This window comes from Salmo salar, chromosome ssa04 (genome assembly GCF_905237065.1).
Source record: "Salmo salar chromosome ssa04, Ssal_v3.1, whole genome shotgun sequence".
Lineage (NCBI taxonomy): Eukaryota > Metazoa > Chordata > Actinopteri > Salmoniformes > Salmonidae > Salmo > Salmo salar.
Genome location: NC_059445.1, coordinates 71,668,682 through 71,694,700, shown reverse-complemented (window position 1 = coordinate 71,694,700; position 26,019 = coordinate 71,668,682). Strand labels below are relative to the sequence as shown.

Genomic DNA, 26,019 nt, shown 5'->3' with positions numbered 1-26,019 from the left:
GCCCCGACGCAGGCGGGGGTGTAATCTCTCCCCAGCCCTCCCGGCACGACGGCGGCAGTGGAGCACCCGGAGGCTCCCCTAAACTTAAACCTACTTGTCTTTGAACTATGGCCTCTCGCTCTGGTGAAGGGCGGGCGGGGGAAAGGAGGGCAACCTCCCCAACTCTGCCTTAGCCTCTAGCCTCTGCGTACAACTAAAAAAACAAGAGTACAACTCTTAGCGGTGGATCACTCGGCTTGTGCGTCGATGAAGAACGCAGCTAGCTGCGAGAACTAATGTGAATTGCAGGACACATTGATCATCGACACTTCGAACGCACTTTGCGGCCCCAGGTTCCTCCTGGTGCTACGTCTGTCTGAGGGTCGCTTTGCCATCAATTGGAACCTCCGGGTTTCTGTGGCTGGGGCAGTCGCAGGCCGCCATCGTGCCCCTAAGTGCAGACCAGGACAGCTCGGTGGGAGTGTTTAGGAGGGGCCTTTGCTCTCTCTCCTCTCCCCCATGCGCTCTTCCCTTCCCGCCTCGGCGGGATGCACCCACGTTCCCCGCATGGTCGGGCGCGGCTGCCAGTGGACTCTGTCTTTCTGTGTGCCTGCGTTACACATGCGGTTCTCGGGGGAGCGCTCGGGGTTAGGTTTGGGCCGCGAAGCTCCGAACGCCGTCCTGAACCGGATTGAGAAGGTGAGCCCGGGCGCCCGGCCACACTCCATTCACTTTGACTACGACCTCAGATCAGACGAGGCAACCCGCTGAATTTAAGCATATTACTAAGCAGAAGAAAATAAACTAACCAGGATTCCCTCAGTAGCGGCAGGTGAAGAGGGAAGGGCCCAGCGCCGAATCCCTGTCCGACGGGCAGGCACGGGAAATGTGGCGTATAGAAGACCGCTTTGCCCGGTGTTGATCGGGGGAGTGAGTCCTTCTGCGCAGTCTGCCCTGCCCGGAGGATTCAACTCGGCGGGTCAGGGTTGGCCGTTCCGGTGTGGTCGGATCCCCTCGTGGGACTGACCCCTGGTCGGGCTCGGCCCCTGCCGGGCGCATTTTCCTCCGTCGGTGGTGCGCAGCGAACGGCTCTGGGTCGGCTTGGAAGGGCTTGGGGCGAAGGTGGCTACCGGTTTCGGCCGTGAGCTTTACAGCGCCCCTGCTCCGAGGACTTAGTACCCGCTGCGTCAGTCATGCCCCTTGCCCCCGGCGCGACTGTCAACCAGGTCGGACTGTCCTCAGTGTGCACCCGACCGCGACTGCGTTGCGTTGCCAGGTCAGGGATCGGCTCACGTCAACTGGCGCCAGGAGTCAGCGGCGATGTCGGCAACCCACCCGACCCGGTGGTCGGGTGGGTTGGGATCCCGGCCCTTCAGATGAGAATTGAATTACATGGCCTCTAAAGACACATTTGAAAGTGTCCCATGCAATTAGGGAATCTGCTGTACCTCTGTTACGTAGGAAAAAGTCAATATATCCATAATATTTGTGATTTCCTTAAGTGCATGAGGGTGGTAGTTTGTAGTGTAATTTCATTTTACGGTCCATTGAGGTACTTATTGTAAAACTGTATTATATTCTCACACCATAATAATAGAGTTGTGAATTGCTTGTAAACTCAATCAATTATTATATATATTTTCAAAGAAGAATGGATCATCATGATTAGGAATGTATAGATTAATGAACTAAATCTGTTGATGGGCCAATAGCATATTTAAAAAGATTCACCTTCCTTCTGGATCTTTTTGGACAGTTTCAGATCAAAATTATGGTTAATTAATATAATCACCCCTTTTGAGTTTATTTGCCCATGGGAGAAGCATATTTCGCCAATCAAGTCCTTTTTCCACACAACTTCATCTAAAAATGTAGAATGAATTATCTGTAAACAATAGATATTATACTCTTTCTCATTTAGCCAGGTAAAGGTTGACCATCTTTTCTTTTTAAGCCATTACAATTAGAACTAGCTAAACTTATTTCTCCACTTACCATAATGAGATACAAGTTTCAATTATCATAATATATGTTTGTAAACTTACCATTAAACAGTAACATGATGATTGAGTGTCCATATAGCTGTACTATGATATATGCACTGTTAAACATACTGTAGCTGCGACTGAGTAAACCTCCAATTGTCCTCCAATATTCCACCCGCTAAAACCTCCCCCCATCCCAAGTTCGGTTGTCATCTTATGGCTTTTGAGAGATTGGGACCCATCCTTTGAAAAGAACTAGAGAACATTACCAGATTAGCAGCCAACAGCATTTATAATGCTTTCGCCTTGGTTGTACAGTATATAGTTACTTAAAAACAAACATACATTTAAAAATTTTTTTGCATATCTTGATTCATTCCACAATTGATGAATAATATGTATAATAATGGTGCCACTCTTCGAAGGATTGTTAGCTATAACAAGGACTGGCAATAGAAAATCAACATTTTTGCCAAGCAATTGTTATTCATTGTATATTACAGCTTGTGATTCCATCCTATACTGTCCCTAACATCATTACCCTATATGAACAGATGTGGGATGCATACACGCACACACCCCACATCACCCCTCCCACAAAAACACCTCTACCCCACACCCACACAAACACACACACATGCAGTGCATTCAGAAAGTATTTGAACTACTTCCCTTTTTTCACATTTTGTTACATCACAGCCTTATTCTAAAATTGATTAAATAACAAAAAATCCTCATCAATCTACTCCCAATAACCCATAATGACAAAGCGAAAACAGTTTTTTTTTTACATTTTTGCAAATGTATTAAATCTAAAAACCAGAAATATCTTCATTACATAAGTATTCAGACCCTTTGCTATGAGACTCGAAATTGAGCTCAGGTGCATCCTGTTTCCATTGATCATCCTTGAGATGTTTCTACAACTTGATTGAAGTCCACCTATAGTAAATTAAATTGATTGGACATGATTTAGAAATTATCCATCAGTTGACAGTGCATGTCAGAGCAAAAACCAAGCAATGAGGTCGAAGGAATTGTCCGAAGAGCTCTGAGACAGGATTGTGTCGAGGCAGAGATCAAGGGAAGGGTACCAAAACATTTCTGCAGCTTTGAAGGTCCCCAAGAACACAGTGGTATCTATCATTCCTAAATGGAAGAAAATTGGAACTACCAAGACTCTTCCTTTGAGCTGGCTGCCCAGCCAAACTGAGCAATCGGTCACTCTGACAGACCTCCAGAGTTCCTCTGTGGAGATGGGAGAACCTTCCAGAAGGACAACCATCTCTGCAGCACTCCACCAATCAGGTCTTTACAGTAGAGTGGCCAGACGGAAGCCACTCCTAAGTAAAAGGCACATGACAGCCTGCTTAGAGTTTGCCAAAAGTCACCTAAAGGACTCTCAGACCAAGAGAAACAAGATTATTTGGCCTGAATGCCAAGCGTCATGTCTGGAGGAAACCTTGCTGTCACGACTTCCGCCGAAGTCGGTCCCTCTCCTTGTTTGGGCGGTGTTCGGGAGTCGACGTCACCGATCTTCTAGCCATCACTGATCTATTTTTCATTTTCCATTGGTTTTGTCTTGTCTTCCTTCACACCTGGTTCCAATCCCATCAATTACATGTTGTGTATTTAACCCTCTGTTTCCCCTCATGTCCTTGTCAGAGATTGTTTATTGTAAGTGTTTGTGTACGTCTGTACTGGTGTGCGCGGGGTTATGTTTACCCATTGACTTTTATTATTACGTTTTCCGGTGGTTTTGTTTTGTATAAACTGCGCCGTTGGAAACACAGTTATTTCTCTCCTGCGTCTGACTTCTCTGCCGCCAGTTAAACAACACTTACACTGGCACCATCCCTACGGTGAAGCATGGTGGTGGCAGAATCATGCTGTGGGGATGTTTTTCTGGGGAAAAAAATGTTTGTCCTGAATACAAAGCATTATGCTTTGGCCAAACAAATCCAACACAACACAATCACTGAGTACCACTATTCATATATTCAAGAATGATGGTGGCTGCATCATGTTATGGGTATGCTCGTCATCAGCAAGGACTAGGGAGTTTTTTTATGGAACAGCACTAAGCAGAGGCAAAATCCTAGATACTGGGAGACAAATTAACCTTTCAGCAGGACAATAACCTAAAACACAAGGCCACACACACTGGAGTAGCTTACCAAGACGACACTGAATGTAGTTGTGTAGTTACAGTGTTGACTAAAATCAGCTTGACAATCTTTGACAAGACTTGAAAATGGCTGTCTAGCAATGATCAACAACTAACTTGACAGAGCTTTAAGAATTTTCAAAAGAATAACGGACAAATATTGTGCAATCTAGGTGTACAAAGCTCTTAAAGACTTACCCAGAAAGGTGATACTAACGTATTGACTCAGGGGGTTGAATACTTATCTATTCAAGATATATTACTGTTTTCCTTTAAAAAAAATGTTGACATTACAGAGTATTTGGTCTAGACAGTTGACAAAAAAAAAGACAATTCAATCAATTTTAATCCCACTTTGCAACACAACAAAATGTGGAAAAAGTCAAGGGGTGTGAATACTTTCTGAAAGCACTGTATATAAAACACTGGAAAATTATGTTTTTAACGTGACCTCTTAAAACATAGGGAGGCACAGCAACTCTGGCGCCATTCGCACTGACACACCTGACTAGCAAAGACCAGGCTCTTCTGGGAATGGAAATGTCAAGACCAGTAAACACTTCCTTCCTGTCTCCACCCCTCCCCCCTACCCTCACTCAATCTCTGTGTCTCTCACTGACACACACACACACACACACACACACACACACACACACACACACACACACACAAACCACACTTGCCCTCCTCCCCAGAACGGCCGGGCGGGTAAGACAAGCCATGTCATAACCACACTCATCAGTTCTCTGATAACCATGCTTGTCAGCGCGCCTGCCCTTGCTTTAGTAAACAATCCTCAACAGTGTAGGAGGATAAACAGCAACATCCAGCACCAACATCTGGGCCCAGGTAGGGGGTAGGAGGAGGATCACTTTCCATGCAGCAGTAGAGAGAACAGTTGATGACTCGGGTGGCTGGAGTCTTTGGCAATTTTTAGGGCCTTCCTCTAACACCATCTGGTATTGAGGTCCTGGATGGCAGGAAGTTTGGCCCCAGTGATGTACTGGGCCATACACACTACATTCTGTAGTGCCTTGCGGTCAGAGGCTGAGCAGTTTCCATACCAGGCGGTGATGCAACCAGTCAGTATGCTCTCGATGGTGCAGCTGTAGAACTTTTTGAGGATCTGAGGACCCATGCCAAATATTTTCAGCCTCCATGGGCAAAAGGCGTTGTTGTTCCCTCTTCATGACTATCTTGGTGTTTTTGGACCATGACAGTTCGTTGTTGATCTTAAGATTTTGTGCACCAGCTGTTATTGACAAATAGACACAGACCACCACCCCTTGTCTTACCAGAGGCAGCTGTTCTATCTTGCTGATGCACAGAAAACCCAACCAGATATATGTTATCTATGTCGTTTTTCAGTCTCGACTAGGTGAAACATAAGATATGTCCCGTTGGTAGGATAGTCTAGATCGGAGCTCATCCACTTTATTATCCAATGATTGCACGTTGGCTAATAGGACTGATGGTAGATGTGGGTTGAGGTGAAGTGCAGGAAGACCATGTTACTCATAGAATGACTTCCCTCCCTCAGAAGCCATATAATACAGCATATTACACAAAAAAGGTTCATACTAATGCCAATCCATTACTATATCTATCAGCATATTTGGTATATTACAGAACTATCAGAATTGGATGATGACTATTCATTTATTAATGTGTTGTGTCTTCTCATATTCCAACCTCTCCTTCTTTTGTTACAAAGACAAAGACATTTTGGAAAGATCTGGGTGTCGTGTACAGGTTCATTCTAGTTCAAGGATACAGATGTATGACCTGATTTTGCTATGTTATCTTCTCAGTAAACATGTTAACTTGACAACTGTCTCTCTTATCTATATAACTGTAACATAAACTGGTGTCAGAAGTGTGATCCAAACCCTCTTATCTAACCATCGGTATGTGAAGGGCTGTAGAATAAATGAAATATGGAAGATTATTTATGGTGTGCTGTCCAATTATTTTTGTTGTGGACTTTACAACGAGGATTCAGCAACCAATTGCATTCAAGAAATAACCGGAGAGCGAACATATGATCTATTATTCTGAGGGCAGTCCACCTGCCTGTTGTCCTCAGATCTAGTTCTGAGCCCATACTGCCCCTCTTATTCCAGCCCTGTGAAACACATACAATAGCACAGTACTGTTTGTATCAAGTAAACTAAAAGTGGCACTCTCTACTAACCTACTTAACACAGCTTGTTACTCTACACTTAGAAAAAAGGGTTACAAAAGGGTTCTTTGGCTGTCCCCATAGGACAACCTTTTTGGGTTCCAGGTAGAACCCTTTTGGGTTCAATATAGAACCCTTTCTGGAAAGGGTTTTACATGGAACCCAAAAGGGTTCTACCTGGAACCAAAAATGGTTCTTCAAAGGGTTCTCCTATGGGAACAGAGGAAGAACCATTTTAGGTTCTAGAAAGCAACTTTTTTTCTAAGAGTATATTGATGGGATGGTAGGGATCGAGGGCAAATTGGACAGCTAATGACTTGTACACTTTAGATTTATATACAGCAATATATGAAATGTCTATGTTGGGCAGGTTTTACAACAATGAGGTTTGGGTTTTGAAGGGCTTGATTGATTGATGCTAGAGCTCAACCACCCATATATCACTGCATCTACAGAATGCTTATTAAGGGAAATTCTAACTGTGAGTATCTATTAGAGAGAATTAGGGGGGGAGAGAGAGTGTGTGAGTGAGAGAGAGAGAGGGAGGGTGGTGGAGACAGCGATGAGAGAGAGAGATGTGTGTGCATGTGGGTGTGAAAGAGATATAAAGAGGGAGAGCGAGAGAGACGGGGAAGGTCTGGCTAAACCCTTAATTTAGGAACAGGCTTCGGATGCCATTAGGGACTGTGTAAATCAGCAATTAGGCACACAATTTGGCGTGATTAACTGGAGATCAACAGGCTGGCAGCCTTGTCACAATGGATTCTGTCTAGCCTCGGATGCCCTTCTCTCATCCCCCTTAGAGAAAAGGCAGAACTAAGTAGGTCTGTGGATTTCATAGAGATATCTGATATCTTTGGTTTGGTGAACTTTGTTATCGAGGATACACATTTGCAAGATATCTAAGGGCATTTCAAACAGGGCGAACTGGAGTATGCAGTGTCCTCTGCTAGAAGAAGCCCAATTAAAAATCATGGAGTCAACTTCATTCACAGGAACGATTACACGAGAATATGTGCTTTGGCTTTGATGGTTTTGTAAGGATTATTGCAATGTGTAGACTTATATCATCTATTGTTTTTCAGTGTGTAAAACAAGCTGCAGTAAGTTCAGTGAAGGCCTACACAGCCACTATGACCTCCAGCTCAATTTTTACATGCCTTGGTATTTCCAGCTCAAATGTATACCCACCCACTAATTACAACTACTGTAGAAAATGTTGCATCTTCTCAATGCCATTTACTCTGTTACTATGTCACTCACCACATCTTGGTGAAGTACTATTAAATGCATATTGCGTATACTAATAAAGTATTTTTTTATTTGTATTTATTTTTTATTAAGCTTATGACCTGCTGTTAATGGTTTGAGGGCAAGGAGAGTTTATTCCATGTAATTAACATAATCTGAGGCACTTCATTTCACTGAGAACATCCAAACTTCATCTTGCTACAGTCTCCCACTCACCAAATGGCTCACCTTTTGGTCAAGCCAACAGATCAAAACCATCCAGAAGGGTTCATAATAGCTATTGCACAACTTTCAGACCACTGACCAGTTACTTTATCACAAACTGAATAGAATACTGTTAATTTATTTTGACAATGTCTCTGCTGGGTGAGGGTACAGCGCTACAAGGCCAAGACGCACTATGAGGGAAATGTAGGATTTTGGCATACCTACGGAAGAAGAAATTGTCAAGAAGTATTAATGAAAAAGTAGTATATGGATTTCAAATAAATAATTTTATTATTTGTGTATAAATATGTGTAATGTAACAGAAATACTGGCTGCAGCAGCCTCTCTCAAGCCTCAGGGAGAGCAGACTAGAGACATATGCATGGCAACCATCTCAGCAGTCCGAGTTGGCGGATAAGACAGTTTACTGAGCCTTTCCCTTCTCATCCCCTCTCCCTGCCCTCTGGCTGTGGCTGCTCAGTACTCCATGACATGTCCCTTAGCGTAATCATGCATGGCACCCTGCATATGGGACCCCCTTTACTCCAGTACCACACACCACAGGGACTCATTTCCTCAGCTATGCATTCTCTTGACAAAGCAGTTTTAACTGTGTCTAATTCGCTGCTACAGCAGGATTCTGAGAGAGATGAAAAGGGTTCACTGGTCACAACACCTGACTAACCAAGAGCAGTGCAGCACTTTGCCAAAGTTCAGCACTAGAAAAATGCCTGACATGGCCACAGACATCCTGAGCTGGTCACCAGTACACGTATACTGTTGGTACTCTCATTGAGAAAGACCTCCAGGGTAGAACTCAGGAGACATTTGTGGACACAACATCCACTGGTCTCAGAATGGAAGGCCTTTTGGTTTCTATGAAGGACAGAGAGCTATGGCTATGTTTTATCTAATTTCTCGTGGACAGAGGCACATAATATAATTGGTATCATAACGTCTGTCAATAGACTGAGGAATGTGACGGCTAACAAGGAACTTTGTTTTGATGCGCAGATTTTTTGTCACTGATCATTTGTACAAATCATGATTTTGCAGGTGTTCAGATATTTCAAGTTTCTGAAGGGCAGTGGACATTTAGACCATAGACCTGCCTGTAACTTGCAAAGAGTTTTTGATACATGTTGTAGTATCTTTTCTAACACATCTGCTCCGAGATTAGAGAACATCAGGAAAGCTCCCAGAAACGTTAAACTATCTCTGGCATCACCTGAACTTCAAGAACTTCAGGCACAAACTTCACAGAGTTTGGTTTTACTAAGAGTAAAAATATGAGCAGTGGAATGAATGAAGTTTTCACACTGAAAAGGGTATGAAGCAGTATGGTATGTTGAGCTTTTCTGTGACTGAAACCAGAAAATCCAACTTTCAAAGGAATTGTTGCCCTATGGCAAGTTATGATAAAGTATGTACATAATGTAATCAGTTGTTTTTTTAGGACCTGGTAGTAATATACATCTGTCATTAATTATCTTTAGTCCCTTTATTGCCCAGTCCCAACATATTGACAGTAGAGCTAAAAGTTAACGTTCTCATTGTAAAATAATAACTTCCTTCTGAAGATGGATTTCTAATACGGATCCCAGAGATCTGAGCTGAGCTGATGGGTGTTTCATTGGTCAGGGGTCATGTCTGGACATGCTATTGTTAGAAAATTCGTTATAGATGAGGACAAAGGAGAGAATGAGAGCGAGATGTAATGAGCAGGTTATTACTGTCAGTAAGAGACAGAGGAAGGAATATATACAGATCTGGGGCATCATTTACAAACCGTGCATAGCCCTATTGTACAACAGATACCCAGTATGTGCTTGCTCCAGTTTTCACGCAAAAGTTGGCATTTATACAACTTTAACTTGACATGAGAATGTGCTCACTTCCCCGAAAACTTTAGACCAAGCATACACACATTTGCTAGTGGTCGAAATATTGTATTGCAATCTGTATTGCAATACATGGTCCAAATCAGGGATATGATAAAAAGTCTATTCATACATTTTTTTCCGAATTTAAAATAATTAGACATAGGAATCTTTTTCCTATTCATTTTATTGTCATAACCATTGCAGAATAAATTCCTCACCTTTTCTGGCCATACAACAAATTATCATCTGTATCTCTCATTTAATTGGACCAAGTAGCCTAGTAAATAGATAGGCTATGTATTTCAAGTTTTTCAATATTATAGGTAGCGTGGTTTATAATACCGGTATACAGTCAAATTTAACAGGCGAACAGAAGTAAGCTACTGTAAGTACTGTAATTACATTTTTTTTGTAGCTTGCCTTAGAAAATGTTTCAGAATTCACAAGCAGTCTATCACATTTAGGGATAAGTCAATTTCATTCATTTATTTTTTATTTCACCTTTATTTAACCACGTAGGCCAGTTGAGAACAAGTTCTCATTTACAACTGTGACCTGGCCAAGATAAAGCAAAGCAGTGCGACAAAAACAACAACACATAGTTACACATAAACAAACGTACAGTCAATAACACAAAATAAAATAAAAATAGACAAATCTATGTACAGTGTGTGCAAATCTAGAAGAGTAGGGAGGTAGGCAATAAATAGGCCCTAGAGGCGAAAATAATTACAGTTTAGCATTAATACTGGAGTGATAGATGTGCAGATGATGAATGTGCAAGTAGAGATACTGGGGTGCAAAAGAGCAAGAGGGTAAGTAATAATATGGGGATGAGGTAGTCGGGTGTGCTATGTACAGATTGGCTGTGTACAGGTACAGTGATCGGAAAGCTGCTCAGACAGCTGATGCTTAAAGTTAGGGAGAGAGATATAAGACTCCAGCTCTAGAGATTTTTGCAATTCGTTCCAGTCATTGGCAGCAGAGAACTGGAAGGAAGTGTGGCTTTGGGGATGACCAGTGCAATATACCTGCTGGAGCGTGTGCTACGGGTGGGTGTTGCTATGGTGACCAGTGAGCTGAGATAAGGCGGGGCTTTACCAAGCAAAGACTTATAGATGACCTGGAGCCAGTGAGTTTGGCGACTACGGATATGTAGTGAGGGCCAGCCAATGAGAGCATACAGGTCGCAGTGGTGGGTAGTATATGGGGCTTTGGTGATAAAACGGATGGCACTGTGATAGACTACATCCAGTTTGCTGAGTAGTGTGTTGGGGGCTATTTTGTAAATGACATCGCCGAAGTCAAGGATCAGTAGGATAGTCAGTTTTACGAGGGTATGTTTGGCGGCATGAGTGAAGGAGGCTTTGTTGCAAAATAGGAAGCCGATTCTAGATTTAATTTTGGATTGGAGCTTAATGTGTGTCTGGAATGAGAGTTTACAGTCTAACCAGACACCTAGGTATTTGTAGTTGTCCACATATTCTAGGTCAGAACTGTCCAGAGTAGCGATGCTAGTCGGTCGGTCGGGTGTGGGCAGCAATCGGTTGAAGACCATGAACTTAGTTTTACTAGCATTTAAAAGCAGTTGGAGGCCATGGAAGGAGGGTTGTATGGCGTTGAAGCTCGTTTGGAGGTTTGTTAGCACAGTGTCCAAAGAAGGGCCAGATGTATACAGAATGGTGTTGATGAACACTGAAAAACATTGTTCTGCTGATAGGTCCACAACAATTTGCCATTGTTTTCTCTTTCAGAAACGGACACCGTCCTTTTCCAAATTCAGCATAAATTACTGCTAGATTAAAACAACACAGTAAACAGACAGGTAGTTTATGTAAAATATTTGACAGTATTGGTAGGCTACAATATTGCTGTGCGATAGGAGACATTTGCCTATTTAATCTCAGCACCTACAGCAAGACAGGACATAGAAACCTAATAATCTATTGTTTAATGACACGGAAGAAAAATACACTGCTCAAAAAAATAAAGGGAACACTTAAACAACACAATGTAACTCCAAGTCAATCACACTTCTGTGAAATCAAACTGTCCACTTAGGAAGCAACACTGATTGACAATAAATTTCACATGCTGTTGTGCAAATGGAATAGACAACAGGTGGAAATTATAGGCAATTAGCAAGACACCCCCAATAAAGGAGTGGTTCTGCAGGTGGTGACCACAGACCACTTCTCAGTTCCTATGCTTCCTGGCTGATGTTTTGGTCACTTTTGAATGCTGGCGGTGCTTTCACTCTAGTGGTAGCATGAGACGGAGTCTACAACCCACACAAGTGGCTCAGGTAGTGCAGCTCATCCAGGATGGCACATCAATGCGAGCTGTGGCAAGAAGGTTTGCCGTGTCTGTCAGCGTAGTGTCCAGAGCATGGAGGCGCTACCAGGAGACAGGCCAGTACATCAGGAGACGTGGAGGAGGCTGTAGGAGGGCAACAACCCAGCAGCAGGACCACTACCTCCGCCTTTGTGCAAGGAGGAGCAGGAGGAGCACTGCCAAAGCCCTGCAAAATGACCTCCAGCAGGCCACAAATGTGCATGTGTCTGCTCAAACGGTCAGAAACAGACTCCATGAGGGTGGTATGAGGGCCCGACGTCCACAGGTGGGGGTTGTGCTTACAGCCCAACACCGTGCACGACGTTTGGCATTTGCCAGAGAACACCAAGATTGGCAAATTCGCCACTGGTGCCCTGTGCTCTTCACAGATGAAAGCAGGTTCACACTGAGCACATGTGACAGACGTGACAGAGTCTGGAGACGCCATGGAGAACGTTCTGCTGCCTGCAACATCCTCCAGCATGACCGGTTTGGCGGTGGGTCAGTCATGGTGTGGGGTGGCATTTCTTTGGGGGGCCGCACAGCCCTCCATGTGCTCGCCAGAGGTAGCCTGACTGCCATTAGGTACCGAGATGAGATCCTCAGACCCCTTGTGAGACCATATGCTGGTGCGGTTGGCCCTGGGTTCCTCCTAATGCAAGACAATGCTAGACCTCATGTGGCTGGAGTGTGTCAGCAGTTCCTGCAAGAGGAAGGCATTGATGCTATGGACTGGCCCGCCCGTTCCCCAGACCTGAATCCAATTGAGCACATCTGGGACATCATGTCTCGCTCCATCCACCAACGCCACGTTGCACCACAGACTGTCCAGGAGTTGGCGGATGCTTTAGTCCAGGTCTGGGAGGAGATCCCTCAGGAGACCATCCGCCACCTCATCAGGAGCATGCCCAGGCGTTGTAGGGAGGTCATACAGGCACGTGGAGGCCACACACACTACTGAGCCTCATTTTGACTTGTTTTAAGGACATTACATCAAAGTTGAATCAGCCTGTAGTGTGGTTTTCCACTTTAATTTTGAGTGTGACTCCAAATCCAGACCTCCATGGGTTGATAAATTGGATTTCCATTGATTATTTTTGTGTGATTTTGTTGTCAGCACATTCAACTATGTAAAGAAAAAAGTATTTAATAAGATTATTTCATTCATTCAGATCTAGGATGTGTTATTTTAGTGTTCCCTTAATTTTTTTGAGCAGTGTATAAACACAACATGCAACAATTTCAAAGATTTTACAGTTAGGGTTCATATCAGAAAATGTGTAAATTGAAAAAAATGTAAACGGCCCTAATCTATGGATTCCATATGACTTGGAAAACAGATATGCATCTGTTGGTCACAGATACCAAAAGAAAATGTAGTGTCATGGATCAGAATACCAGTCAGTATCTGGTGTGACCACTATTTGCCTTATGCAGCGCGACACATCTTCTTTGCATAGAGTTGATCAGGCTGTTGATTGTTGCCAGTGGAATGCTGTCCCACTCCTCTTCAATGGTTGTGCAAAGTTTCTGGATATTGGTGAGAACTGGAACACGCTGTTGTACACTTCAATCCAGAGCATCCCAAACATGCTCAATGGGTGACATGTCTGGTGAGTTTGCATAACATGGAAGATCTGGGACATTTTCAGCTTCCAGCAATTGTGTACAGATCCTTGCGACATGGGGCCATGCACTATCATGATGAAACAAATAAAATAAAATAAAATCACATTTTACTGCTCACATACACATAACTAGCAGACGTTAATGCGAGTGTAGTGAAATGCTTCTGCTTCTAGTTCCGACAGTACAGTAATATCTAACAAGTAAACTAACAATTTCCCAACAACTACCTAATACTCACAAATCTAAAGGAGTGGCATTGTTTAACCTGTTGGGTCTAGGGGGCAGCATTTGCACGTCTGGATAAAAAAAATGTACCCGATTTAATCTGGTTACTAATCCTACCCAGTAACTAGAATATGCATATACTTATTATATATGGATAGAAAACACTCTAAAGTTTCCAAAACTGTTTGAATGGTGTCTGTGAGTATAACAGAACTCATTTGGCAGGCAAAACCCTGAGACATTTTCTGACAGGAAGTGGATACCTGATGTGTTGTATTGACTTTAAACCTATCCCATTGAAAAACACAGGGGTTTAGGAATATTTTGGCACTTCCTATTGCTTCCACTAGATGTCACCAGCCTTTACAAAGTGTTTTGAGTCTTCTGGAGGGAGATCTGACCGAACAAGAGCCATGGAACGGTGATGTCCCATTAGACACCTGGCGCGCTACTTCATGTTGGGTACCCTCGTTCCAATACGTTATAAAAGACTATGCATTCGTCCACCTTGAATATTATTCATGTTCTGGTTAAAAAAGGCCCTAATGATTTATGCTATACAACGTTTGACATGTTTGAACGAACGGAAATATATTTTTTCCCCTCGTTCATGACGAGAAGTCCGGCTGGCTTACATCATGTGCTAACGAGACGGAGATTTTTGGACATAAATGATGAGCTTTTTTGAACAAAACTACATTCGTTATGGACCTGTGATACCTGGAAGTGACATCTGATGAAGAGAATCAAAGGTAATGGATTATTTACATAGTATTTTCGATTTTAGATCTCCCCAACATGACGTCTAGTCTGTATCGCAACGCGTATTTTTCTGGGCACAGTGCTCAGATTATTGCAAAGTGTGATTTCCCAGTAAGGTTATTTTTAAATCTGGCAAGTTGATTGCGTTCAAAAGATGTAAATCTATAATTCTTTAAATGACAATATAATATTTTACCAATGTTTTCTAATTTTAATTATTTAATTTGTGACGCTGACTTGACTGCCGGTTATTGGAGGGAAACGATTTCCTCAACATCAATGCCATAGTAAAACGTTGTTTTTGGATATAAATATCAACTTGATAGAACTAAAAATGCATGCATTGTCTAACATAATGTCCTAGGAGGAGGAGAATGTCAAAATTCAAATTTTTCAAAAATACAACTATTTTACACCATTTGAAAGATAAACATCTCCTTAATCTAACCACGTTTTACGATTTCAAAAAGGTTTTACGGCGAAAGCATAAATTTAGAGTATGTTAGGACAGTACATTTACAAGAGTTGTGTGTAATGTTTTGTCAAGTCAAAGACAGGGTCACCAAAACCATAAAACCAGCTAAAATGATGCACTAACCTTTTACAATCTCCATCAGATGACACTCCTAGGACATTATGTTAGACAATGCATGCATTTTTAGTTCTATCAAGTTCATATTTATATCCAAAAACAGCGTTTTACTATGGCATTGATGTTGAGGAAATCGTTTCCCTCCAATAACCGGCAGTCAAGTCAGCGTCACAAATTAAATAATTAAAATTAGAAAACATTGGTAAAATATTATATTGTCATTTAAAGAATTATAGATTTACATCTCTTGAACGCAATCAACTTGCCAGATTTAAAAATAACCTTACTGGGAAATCACACTTTGCAATAATCTGAGCACTGCGCCCAGAAAAATACGCGTTGCGATACAGACTAGACGTCATGTTGGGGAGATCTAAAATCGAAAATACTATGTAAATAATCCATTACCTTTGATTCTCTTCATCAGATGTCACTTCCAGGTATCACAGGTCCATAACGAATGTAGTTTTGTTCAAAAAAGCTCATCATTTAGGTCCAAAAATCTCCGTCTCGTTAGCACATGATGTAAGCCAGCCGGACTTCTCGTCATGAACGAGGGGAAAAAATATATTTCCGTTCGTTCAAACATGTCAAACGTTGTATAGCATAAATCATTAGGGCCTTTTTTAACCAGAACATGAATAATATTCAAGGTGGACGAATGCATACTCTTTATAACGTATTGGAACGAGGGTACCCAACATGAACTCGCGCGCCAGGTGTCTAATGGGACATCATCGTTCCATGGCTCTTGTTCGGTCAGATCTCCCTCCAGAAGACTCAAAACACTTTGTAAAGGCTGGTGACATCTAGTGGAAGCAATAGGAAGTGCCAAAATATTCCTAAACCCCTGTGTTTTTCAATGGGATAGGTTTAAAGTCAATACAACACATCAGGTATCCACTTCCTGTCAGAAAATGTCTCAGGGTTTTGCCTGCCAAATGAGTTCTGTTATACTCACAGACACCATTCAAACAGTTTTGTAAACTTTAGAGTGTTTTCTATCCATATATAATAAGTATATGCATATTCTAGTTACTGGGTAGGATTAGTAACCAGATTAAATCGGGTACATTTTTTTTTATCCAGACGTGCAAATGCTGCCCCCTAGACCCAACAGGTTAAAGTGACTAGTGATCTATTTATGAAAGTGGCCAGTGATTGGGTCTCGATGTAGGAAGCAGCCTCTCTGAGTTTGTGATTGCTGTTTAGCAGTCTGATGGCCTTGAGATAGAAACAGTTTTTCAGTCTCTCGGTCCCAGCCTATACTGACCTCGCCTTCTGGATGGTAGAGGTGTGAACAGACAGTGGCTTGGGTGGTTGTTGTCCTTGATTATCTTTTTGGCCTGCCTGTGACATAGGGTGCTGTAGGTGTCATGGAGGGCAGGTAGTTTGCCTCTGGTGACGCGTTGTGCAGACCGCACCACCATCTGGAGAGCCTTGCGGTTGCGGGCAGTGCAGTTGCCGTACCAGGCTGTGATATAGCCTGACAGGATGCTCTCAACAATTTCTTCAGCCTCCTGAGGTTGACGAGGTGCTGTAGCGCCTTCTAAACCACACTGTCTGTGTTGGTGGACCATTTTAGTTTGTCAGTGATGTGTACGCCGAGGAACTTAAAACTTTCCACCTTCTCCACTGCTGTTCCTTCAATGTGGACAGGGGTATGCTCCCTCTGCTGTTTCCTGAAGTCCATGATCATCTCCTTTGTTTTGTTTTGTTGAATGAGAGGTTGTTTCCCTGACACCACATTCCGGGTGCCCTCACCTCCTCCCTGTAGGCTGTCTCGTTGTTGTTGGTAATCAAGCCCACTACTGTTTTGTCGTCTGCAAACTTGATGATTGAGTTGGAGGCGTGCATAGCCACGCAGTCATGGGTGAACAGGGAGTACAGGAGGGGGCTGAGCATGCACCCTTGTGGGGCTCCAGTGTTGAGGGTCAGTGGAGTGGAGATGTTGTTTCCTACCTTCACCACCTGGGGACGACCCATCAGAAAGTCCAGGAAAGCCCAATTGCACAGGGCTTTCCAGGGCCTCCAGCTTGATGATGAGCTTAGAGGGTACTATGGTGTTGAATGCTGAGCTGTAGTCAATGAACAGCATTCTTACATAGGTATTCCTCTTGTCCAGATGGGATAGAGCAGTGTGCAGTGTGATAGCGATTGCATCATCTGTGGACCTGTTGGGGCGGTATGCAAACTGAAGTGGGTCTAGGGAGGCCGGTAAGGTGGAGGTGACATGATCCTCAAAGTACTTCATGATGACAGAAGTGAGTGCTACGGGGTGGTAGTCATTACGTTCAGTTACCTTTGCCTTCTTGTGTACATGAACAATGGTGGCCATCTTGAAGCATGACTGGGATACGGAGCGATTGAATATGTCTATAAACACACCAGCCAGCTGGTCTGCGGATGCTTTTAGGATGCGGTTAGGGATGCCGTCTGGGCCAGCAGCCTTGCGAGGGTTAACACATTTAAATGTTTTACTCACGTCGGCCACGGAGAATAGAGGGGTGCAGTTTTTGTTAGTGGGCCATGACAGTGGCACTGTATTATCCTCAAAACGGGCAAAGAAGGTGTTTAGTTTGTCTGGAAGTGTGACGTCGGTGTCCGTGACGTGGCTGGTTTTCTTTTTGTAGTCTGTGATTTCCTGTAGACCCTGTCACATACGTCTCATGTCTGTCGTTGAATTGCGACTCCACTTTGTCCTTGTACCAGCATTTCCCTTGTTTGATTGCCTTGTGGAGGGAATAACTACACTGTTTATATTCAGCCATATTCCCAGACCTCTTTCTATTGTTAAATGCGGTGGTTCGCGCTTTCAGTTTTGCGTGAATGCCACCAGCCATCCACAGTTTCTGGTTAGGATAGGTTTTAATAGTTACAGTGGGTACAACATCTCCAATGCACTTCTTTATAAACTCACTCACCGAGTCAGCGTATAGATCATTGTTGTTATCTGAGGCGGAACATATCCCAGTCCACGTGATCAAAACAATCTTGAAGAGTGGATTCCGATTGGTCAGACCAGCGTTGAATGGTTCTAGTTACTGGTACATCCTGTTTGAGTTTCTGCCTATAAGACAGTAGGAGCAAGATGGCATCATGATTGGATATGCCGAAGGAAGGGCGGGGGAGGGCTTTGTATGCATCGCGGAAGTTAGAGTAGCAGTGATCGAGTGTATTACACCCACGCGTAGTACAATCAATATGCTGATAGAATTTAGGTAGCCTTGTTCTCAAATTTGCTCTGTTAAAATCTCCAGCTAAAATAAATGCAGTCTCAGGATATATGGTTTCCAGTTTACATAGAGTCCAGTGAAGTTCCTTGAGGGCCGTCTTGGTGTCTGCTTGAGGGGGAATGTACACAGCTGTGACGATAACTAACGAGAATTCTCTTGGGAGATAATATGGCCGGCATTTGATTGTAAGGAATTCTAGGTTGGGTGAGCAGAAGGCCTTGAGTTCCTGTATGTTGTTATGATTACACCATGAGTCGTTAATCATGAAGAATACCCCCCTGCCCTTCCTCTACCCAGAGAGGAGTTTATCTCTGTTGGCATGATGCATGGAGAAGCCCGGTGGCTGAACCGACTCCATCAACATATCCGAGAGAGCCATGTTTCCGTGAAACAGAGAATGTTACAATCTCTGATGTCTCTTTGGAAGGCAACCCTTGCTCGAATTTCATCTACCTCGTTGTCCAGAGACTGGACATTGGCGAGTAGTATACGTGGGAGCAGTGGGAGATGTGCACGTCTACAGAGCCTGACCAGGAGGCCGCTCCGTCTGCCCCTTCTGCGGGGCCGTTGTTTTGGGTCGGCTTCTGGGATTTGGTCCATTGTCCTGGGTGGTGGTCCAAACAGAGGATCCGCTTTGGGAAGTCATATTCCTGATCGTAATGTTGGTAAGTTGACGTCGCTCTTATATCCAATAGTTCTTCCCGGCTGTATGTAATAAGACTTAAGATTTCCTGGGGTAATAATGTAAGAAATAATACATAAAAAAAACGAAATACAGCATAGTTTCCTAAGGACTCGAAGCGAGGCGACCATCTCTGTCGGCGCCATCTTGCAGGAGAATCATGGCGGCAGATGAATGGCACGACAATGGGCCTCAGGATCTCGTCACGGTATCTCTGTGCATTCAAACTGTCATCGATAAAATGCAATTGTGTTCGTTGTCCGTAGCTTATACCTGCCCATTCCATAACCCCACCGCCACCATGGGGTACTCTGTTCACAATGTTGATATCAGCAAACCACTCGCCCACAAGATGCCAAACACACTGTCTGCCATCTGCCCAGTACTATTGAAACTGGGATTCATCTGTGAAGAGCACATGCTTTTTGTGCGTATGGAACATTTCTGGGATCTTTGATTTTATCTCATGAAACATGGGACCAACACTTTACATGTTGTGTTTATATTTTTGTTCAGTGTAAATATTGAACAACAACTCGTCTTTTGCATGCCGTGGCCTAATAGTTCCAAATTATACAGCAAATAAAGGGTGTTATTATCACCATAAAAGGTAAACGGCGGGAATTTTTCAGGGAGAGTTATTATGCTCGTTCACGGACACACAGTTTTATGACAGGTCTGATTTATAACGGGAAAATTGCATATGTATGGTGTGCACCAAATATATAAATATCAATATTTTTTGCACTTGCAATGACTTTTCAGAAATGGCACATGCAGGAATTTAGTGTGGAATTTATGCAACATTTATAAATGATGCCTCTGATCCTTTAATTAGACCCAACATCCCATGGCAAAGGCACTATTTTGCCGTGGCGGAATTTAGATGAGGGATCATGTGGCTGCGGTACATATTTGGTCCCCTGCTGATTTTGTACGTTTGCCCACTTACAAAGAAATGATCAGTCTACAATTTTAATAGTAGGTTTATTTGAACAGCGAGAGACAGAATAACAACAGAAAAATCCAGAAAAACACATGTCAAAAATGTTTTAAAATGATTTGCATTTTAATGAGGGAAATAAGTATTTGACCCCTCTGCAAAACATGACTTAGTACTTGGTGGCAAAACCATTGTTGGCATCACAGAGGTCAGACGTTTCTTGTAGTTGGCCAACAGGTTTGTACACATCTCAGGAGGGATTTTGTCCCACTCCTCTTTGCAGATCTTCTCCAAGTCATTAAGGTTTCGAGGCTGACGTTTGGCAACTCGAACCTTCAGCTCCCTCCACAGATTTTCTATGGGATTAAGGTCTGGAGACTGGCTAGGCCACTCCAGGACCTTAATGTGCTTCTTCTTGAGCCACTCCTTTGTTGCCTTGGCCATGTGTTTTGGGTCATTGTCATGCTGGAATACCTATCCACGACCCATTTTCAATGCCCTGGATGAGGGAAGGAGGTTCACACCCAAGATTTGATGGTACATTGCCCCGTCCATCGTCCCTTTGATGCGGTGAAGTTGTCCTGTCCCCTTAGCAGAAAAACACCCCCAAAGCATAATGTTTCCACCTCCATGTTTGATGGTGGAGATGGTGTTCTTGGGGTCACAGGCAGCATTCCTCCTCTTCCAAACACGGTGAGTTGAGTTGATGTCAAAGAGCTCCATTTTGGTCTCATCTGACCACTACACTTTCACCAGTTGTCCTCTGAGTCATTCAGATGTTCATTGGCAAACTTCAGACGGGCATGTATATGTATTCTTGAGCAGGGGGACCTTGCGGGCGCTGCAGGATTTCAGTCCTTCACGGCGTAGTGCGTTACCAATTGTTTTCTTGGTGACTATGGTCCCAACTGCTTTGAGATCATTGACAAGATCCTCCAGTGTAGTTCTGGGCTGATTCCTCACCGTTCTCATGATCATTGCAACTCCACGAGGTGAGATCTTGCATGGAGCCCCAGGCCCAGGAATATTGACAGTTCTTTTGTCTTTCTTCCATTTGCGAATAATCGCACCAAATGTTGTCACCTTCTCACCAAGCTGCTTGGCGATGGTCTTGTAGCCCATTCCAGCCTTGTGTAGGTTTACAATCTTGTCCCTGACATCCTTGGAGAGCTCTTTGGTCTTGGCCATGGTGGAGAGTTTGGAATCTGATTGATTGATTGCTTCTGTGGACAGATGTCTTTTATACAGGTAACAAACTGATATTAGGAGCACTCCCTTTAAGAGTGTGCTCCTAATCTCAGCTCGTTACCTTTATAAAAGACACCTGGGAGCCAGAAATCTTTCTGATTGAGAGGGGGTCAAATACTTATTTCCCTCATTAAAATGCAAATCAATTTATAACATTTCTGACATGCGTTTTTCTGGATATTTCTGTTGTTATTCTGTCTCTCACTGTTCAAATAAACCTACCATTAAAATTATAGACTGATCCTTTCTTTGTCAGTGGGCAAACGGTCAAAATCAGCAGGGGATCAAATACTTTTTTCCCCCACTGTATATGGATGGGCCATCATAGCTTGTAGAAGAAATAATCAAGTCAAAGCACCACATGTAAATGCCTGTCTAAGCTGTATATCAAATTATGCATATCAGACCGTTGGACAGTTCTTTGAATACACAGAGCAGCCAAGTTACAGTATATAGAGTGTACAGTATAAATAACAGTATCTACCATTAGGGGACTTCATCTTGGTGGTCATTGAGAGAGTTATCTGTCACAGTGATGAAGTTGTCACGATTGTTGTACAGAGCTGACCAAGGCTCAGTGTGAGTTGAGTTCCACATAATTTTAATTCACAGTGAAATAACAAAAAACAACAAAACATCCAACGAACGTGAAGTACAGCGCACACATAGGCACTAACTGAAACAATATCCCACAAAGCAGGTGGGAGAAAGGGCTTCCTAAATGTGATCCCCAATTAGAGGCAACGATTACCAGCTGCCTCTAATTGGGAACCATACAACTCACCAACATAGAAATAGATTGACTAGAACACCGCCATAGTCACGCTATGACCTCAACACCATAGAGAACCAAGAGCTCTCTATGGTCAGGGCTTGACAGTACCCCCCCAAAGGTGCGGACTCCGGCCGCAAAACCTGAAACCAGATGTGGAGGGTAGGGAGGGTGACTAGTGTCGGTGGCGGCTCCGGTGCGGGTCATAGCCCCCACCCAGACCCCGGATCCGGCCATGGCGCCGGGCTGAATGCCGTGCCTGGACAGGGCACCGGCGCAGAGGAAGGCTCCTGCCATGAAGCGGGACTGGACACCGTGCCTGGACTGGGCACCGGCACAGAGGAAGGCTCCTGCCATGAAGTGGGACTGGACACCGTGCCTGACCTGGGCATCGGCGCAGGTTGCACCGGACTCATGACACGCTCCTCAGGTCAAGTGCGTGGAGCCGGCAGAGGACGCTCCGGGCTGGAGAGGCGCACTGGAGGCCTAGTGTGTGGAGCCGTCACAGGTGGCACCAGACTGGTGACACGCACATCAGGGCGAGTGCGGGGAGTTGGCACAGGACGTACCGGACTGGGGAGGCGCATTGGAGGCCTGGTGCGTGGAGCCGGTACAGGTGGCACCGGACTGGTGGAACGCACTTCAGGGCGAGTCCGGGAGCTGGCACAGGACATACCGGACTGGGGAGGTGCACTGGAGGCCTGGTGCGTGGAACCGGCACAGGTGGCACCGGACTGGTGACACGCACTTCAGGGAGGGTGTGGGGAGCTGGCACAGGACTCACCAGACTGCTGACAGGCTCTTCAGGTCAAATACCTTGCAGAACACACCTACATAACATTTCTCTCCTTTCTCTCTCCTCCAACAGCTCCATCAGCTCACCGATGGTCTCTGGCTCTCTCCGGTATCCCTCATCACATTGCTCCATCGACTCCCAGGCAGACTCTGGCACTCCCCGCTGCTCAGCCGACCACCCCTTGTGCCCCCCCACCCTTAGAAAATCTTGGGGTTTCTGTGGCCCCGGTCTCTGGCGTCGTCGCTGTCCTTCCTGAGTCCTCTGCGACTCCCACCAAGGAAGGGTCTCGTGTCCTCCCATGATTTCTTCCCAGGTCCAAAACTCCTTTACCTCCGTCACATGCTGCTTGGTCCTGCGTTGGTGGGATATTCTGTCACGATCGTCGTACAGAGCGGACCAAGGCGCAGTGTGAGTTGAGTTCCACATAATTTTAATTCACAGTGAAACAACAAAAAACATCACAACTTCCAATGAACATGAAGTAAAGCGCACACATAGGCACTAACTGAAACAATATCCCACAAAGCAGGTGGGAGAAAGGGCTTCCTAAATATGATCCCCAATTAGAGGCAATGATTACCAGCTGCCTCTAATTGGGAACCATACAACTCACCAACATAGAAATAGACTGACTAGAATGCCCCCTAGTCACGCTCTGACCTCAACACCATAGAGAACCAAGGGCTCTCAATGGTCAGGGCGTGACAGAAGTTCCTGTTTGTGAGACTCAAGCCAGAGCTGGCCTAGTAATAATTTATTAAGCTGTCATCTCTGCTGACTGTAAACTACACAATAGTAGATTACATTAAGTATAGTAGATTGGTTAAGAGGGAAAGTTTTACAGCTGCCCATCAGCTACTCCACAAAGACCAAACAGCCTTTGTTATATTTATTCTTCATTTTGTATTGCTTTTAAAACAGTTGTTATATTTTTTCCTTTATTTTTATTTTTATTGCTTCCATATTATACTGTAGCCTTGCCTTTAGCGATCCATGGGTATGACTAATATTATACTGTAGCCTTTCATTGAGCCAGCCATGCGTATGACAAACATTATACTGTAGCCTTGCCTTGAGTGAGCCATGGGTATGACAGCGGGTATGACGGGGCGGCAGGTAGTCTAGTGGTTAGAGTGCTGGGCCAGTAACCTAAAGGTTGATGGATTGAATCACCAAGCTGACAAGGTAAAAATCCCTTGTTCTGCCCCTGAACAAGGCAGTTAACCAACTGTTCCCCGGTAGGCCATCATTGTAAGTAAGAATTTGTTCTTAACTGACTTGCCTAGTTAAATAAAGGTTAAATAAAAAAGACTAATATTATACTGTAGCCTTGCCTTGAGAAAGCCATGGGTATGACTAATATTATACTGTAGCCTTGCCTTGAGTGAGCCATTGGTATGACTCATATTATACTGTGGCCTTGCCTTGAGCGAGCCATAGGTATGACTAATATTAGACTGTGGCTTTGCCTTGAGCCAGCCATGGGTATGACTAATATTATACTGTAGCCTTGCCTTGAGCGAGCCATGGGTATGACTCATATTATACTGCTGCCTAGCCTTGAGCAAGCCATGGGTATGACTCATATTATACTGTAGCCTTGCCTTGAGAGAGTGTCTATGATTTTGAACGCCAATATTATCTATTTTTTGGCCTCCCAAGGACCCTCTGGTCTGTTATTGGCATATTACTATCATGTTATTTGGCACTCATATGGCTTATGTAAGTTGTGCTCCCTTCACGTGTAGAGGTACTGTGCATGAGCTGCTCTATTCAGATTAGGCAAACTGTTATTTAACTAATACAACTAAGAACATTTCACATGTGCTTCAATACCAAAACAGAACAACTTACAAGGACAACAATCGAGGAACTCTTATGTGTAGTAACAATAGGATAAGGACTTCAGTATCTAAATCCTAATTACTGTGACCTCAATAATTGATTACTACTATTTACTTATTAACTTTGTATTATTAGAGGGAATGCTTCGCAGAATTCATCAATAAGTTTAGATAACCCAAATTGAGCCCAATAGTTACAATAAACAATAAAAATGTCTATACTCTGTGATACAGTCCTAGGGTTACAATCCAATTACATCATCACCCTCAGTAATAGCTACCTATAAAGTTTCAAACTTAACACATAAAAGAAAGTTCACCTACAACAACCTAGCGAATTATGCATGTTCAGCAGACTTCCCCTTTAAGATGAAAGACCACTCTACGATCAACATAGCAAATTCTGATTTTTCAGCTGACTTCTCCTTTAAGTTGATCATCAGCCACTACAGCTTTGCTCCTCAATAACGTTGCATTGATCCTGTGGTTTTACAAGTATTGAGCAACCCGGCATCTGAAATTGGGTTTGAACTTGAACTTTGAGTCAGCATATTCATACTGTCACATCTTTAATTGTCAGTGTGATAGCCAGGCCAACCTTGGCATTTATGTGACGGATTCCACCCATAGGGGACAGGTTGATTTCTAGTGTTTGGCTGGCCTAGCCTAAATGGTGTGAGGCAAAAGGGTAAGATAATACAGCAACATACAGCAGTGCGGGTCTTAAAGCCTTCACCTAATGGGCTGAAAATAACCCCTTTACAGTAAGGTACCCTTTATAAAGGGTTTAACAATAAGGCATCCTTAAAGGGTTTATAAAGAGCTTATAATTACATAAATCCTTAAACTCTTTGTAAAGGGTACCTTATTGTAAAGTGTGACCGAAATGTGTAAGCAGCACAGGACTATAGTGAATTTATTGTCTAGATTCCTCAGACTCAACTCTGGACCTCGAAGCCAGTTCCACTGCATTTTTTCATTGTTCCTCTCTAATCATTGACTGCTTTAGACCTGAGACACCAGATGGGTGCAATTCATTATCAGGTAGAACAGAAAACCAGCAGGCTCCGGACCACGTAGGGTAAGAGTTGAATACCCCTGGTCTGAATCAATATAGACTCTCTATCCACATACAGTAGCTCCAGGTGGCGAGAATACCGGAATATCTGAGCTGTCAACATGTAAATTGTCAAGGGACTAGACAACAAGCTAATGCTGCAAGTCATATTTTGCTTCATATGTCAGAGATGTGTCCTTTAGCGCATCATCTCTTAAGACGTCTAGGTCATAAGATTGTATAGT

At 43.7% G+C, this 26,019-nt stretch overlaps 1 protein-coding gene and 1 non-coding gene across 2 annotated transcripts in view; one reads left to right on the top strand and one right to left on the bottom strand.

Moving 5' to 3' along the window:
• kirrel3a (kirre like nephrin family adhesion molecule 3a) overlaps positions 1-26,019 on the bottom strand; it is a 278,710-nt gene that overhangs the window by 162,836 nt on the left and 89,855 nt on the right. The window lies entirely within an intron of this gene.
• On the top strand, positions 212-365 carry LOC123742644 (5.8S ribosomal RNA). Its single transcript, XR_006769794.1, has one exon. It is a non-coding gene; the product is annotated as a 5.8S ribosomal RNA (ribosomal RNA).